This window comes from Manihot esculenta, chromosome 10 (genome assembly GCF_001659605.2).
Source record: "Manihot esculenta cultivar AM560-2 chromosome 10, M.esculenta_v8, whole genome shotgun sequence".
In the NCBI taxonomy this organism is placed as follows: domain Eukaryota; kingdom Viridiplantae; phylum Streptophyta; class Magnoliopsida; order Malpighiales; family Euphorbiaceae; genus Manihot; species Manihot esculenta.
Window position 1 is genome coordinate 16,858,440 of NC_035170.2, and position 3,060 is coordinate 16,861,499.

Genomic DNA, 3,060 nt, shown 5'->3' on the forward strand with positions numbered 1-3,060 from the left:
GGGTTCATGTGTTTCCACATGAATCATTCGATGCTAATGTTTTACGTGATGTGTGCTATTTTTCAGTGATAGGATGAGAGGAACTCGTCGATCTGCATGATTGACTGGAGTCCCACTGGAAAGTGAGGGCACTGATGCCCGTCCCCCTGCTTTGCCTAGGGCAATATCCTGCAGGTCTAGTTCGGAGAGAGTGTCATTGGACCCTAGAAGGTCTTTTGATATGAGCAGAAGAGGAATAGTTCAGGGAGGAGTGTCAGATGATGTGGGGGATGACATGGATGTGGATCAGAGGAGGAATGGCAGTCTTGGTGTGAGCATGTCTAAAGAGGGCATAGGAGAGTCTCAAGGAGGCACTCAGGCCTCGGGGTTTGTTCAACCACCCCAATACCCACCCTTTTCACAGAATCCCGGGTATTCGATGGGAGGTAAATCAGATTACCCTAGTTTTAACCCTTATCCTTCTTACATGCCATACCCACCTTTCCACCCACCATACCCACAGTACCCTATGTATCCACCCCCATCCTTCTATCCAGGTACAACAAACCCTAATCCAGGGGATGTTGCACCTCCTCCACCACCAGTAGAACCTGTAGCTCCTGATGTCCAAGCACTTAAACCTAGCTCATCTGGAGGGAGCAAGGTCAAGATGACTGACTACTTGAAGTTGGATGCTCCTAAGTATGAAACAGGTGATGATCCGTTTGAGTACCTTAGGACGGTCAAGATGATAACAGATGAGTTAGGGGCAGATGACAATAGAGCCATTCAGACGGCTGGTGATAGAGCATAATTTAGTCCATTTTATATTAATATTATTGATGAATATTTACATGATTTCTGCTTAATTTAGTGCTTTTAATATTATTTTGTAGAAAACAGTGTAAAAGGACTATTTGGAGAAAATCCCCCTAAAACTGCCTTACTTGGAGCAAAAGAGAGCAAGCCTGCCAAGTTGGATTCAAGTCAAGCTAAATGAGAAGAAAATATTTTGAAGCTTAAATAATGAAGCAATTGGGCGGCCCATTTCCGCAAGCTCAAATCGAAGCCCATTTACAAACACATGGGCAGCGCACTTCCTCAGCTCGAGCTCTTCACGTGGACCCGCTTCAACTCAAGCCCACACACGCAGATGACCCGCCTTCGCCAACACACATGAGATCCGCACGGGCCCGCCAAAGTCTTCATCACCCAGCATATGGACACTTGCACGGGCCGCCACTTCGCCATTCCTTCACGTGGACCCGCCAGTGCACATGGCTTGCCTTCAATGCCACTTCACTACTCACGCAATTAGACAGCCCATTTCACAATCAAGGATCAAGCAAGCACGTGGACCTGCACATGGGCTCGCGCTTCCCCATTCACTTCACATGGACGTGGACCCAGCTCTTGCAACCATGGACCCGCCACAACAATTCACACCATGCCCTCAAGTGGACCAAGCCGAGCAACAGCAACTCACGCACACGACCGCCATTCCTGCACGTCACTCACACGAATGGGACACACACACATGGGACCGCTTAGACAGCGTCGGTGTTTCCAAAATAGGGCGCTCCTCTGCACTTATTTAAAGGCTCCTCAGTGCACAATTGAAGACACAATTCAATTTCTCTCAATTCGGCAGTTTCCTCCAACCTCGGCGCAAGGCTTCGGTTCTTTTCTTCTTTTCCCTTTTATTTTTATTTTTTTATGTTTTTAATTCAATCGATGAATGGCTGATTTCTTGATCTAGTTGAATATTGGTTGAAGCTTTAGTTGATAAATGGATTGTGAGACTTGATCAAATATTGTTTAATTTTTGGAAATTCAATATTCATGCAATTTCGTATTTAATTTTCATATTATTTTGTTATTGAGATATACGTTGATTTTTTATTGCAAAATAATTATTTGTTAGTTTGAATAATTTAAGTCCGTAATTGCTTGGATTATTCTTACATGAGGACACTTGAGATAAAACCCAAGAAAATTGTATGATCTAGCGTTATCTCCATACGTTTGGGTAGCTAGGATTGGATCTCTCTATTTCTTAATGTAATTGACAATTGTTTTGATGCCTAAGGCCCAAGGACGTTCCTTGGCAATTTGTTAATTAGTAATTAATTAGAAGACGTTCCCTAATTGGTTTAATCATAAAGAGAGATAATGATGGTGAGAAGCGTCTTCCATCTCCATAACTAATCTATTGAATCAACCCAAAAGAGCAAACTGTCTGTGATCAATCCCAACAACTAAAGTGGATCCAATACTTCAACTAGAACTTTCTCATTATTGATTACTCTTTATTTTATTATTTGCTTTCTATTATTATTCTCATTATTAGTTTACTACAATCAATCTCAAAACTCCCTTGTTATTTTGTTGACAGTTTTTTTTCCCAATTTTTAGTTTATCTCATTTGATCCCACTTTCAGTTTTTATCTCATTTTTAGTTTATTATTGTTCCAGTTTATTTTCTTGGTCATAAAAAGAGAAATAGGTGAGTTCTCAATTCTCTGTGGATTTGATCCTTTCACCACTATCTGCAGTTGTAAATTATTGATAACCAGAAAGGTTATTTTTGACCGGCTTCGACAACCGCGAGTCAAAAATTAGCGCCGTTGCCGGGGAATTGATTTAACTTATTTGTTTCTCTTTCAGGACCTGATCTGTAACCCAAAGAATACCATATAGCAGATCTGAATTAAAAAAAAAAGAAGAGAGCACACCATCGCAGATCATGCTTGAGGACCTCCGGAATCGCACCAAACCATCGCAGAATTGATTCATGGATGAGGTAAGTACATATAATCCCCCTTCTCAAATTTCTGACCTAACCTCTATTGTGAAAAGCTATGTCATAGCTCTACAGGAGCGACGACTTCAGCAGTCTCAACCATGTAAGATCTGTGAATATGTGGGACATCTAACGTCCCAATGTCCTACACTTTATGAGGATGACCAACCAGTTCATGCATATGGAGGATTCTATGAATAGCCAAGACATGATCCCTACCATAATACATACAATCCATATTGGGGAGACCATCCGAATTATGGTTATGCAAGGGACCA

At 41.8% G+C, this 3,060-nt stretch overlaps 1 long non-coding RNA gene across 1 annotated transcript; it reads left to right on the top strand.

Moving 5' to 3' along the window:
• Window positions 1-1,611: 1,611 nt before the first annotated feature.
• On the top strand, window positions 1,612-2,763 carry LOC122724878. Its single transcript, XR_006352281.1, has 2 exons — window positions 1,612-1,658; window positions 2,647-2,763. It is a non-coding gene; the product is annotated as an uncharacterized LOC122724878 (long non-coding RNA).
• Window positions 2,764-3,060: the final 297 nt, after the last annotated feature.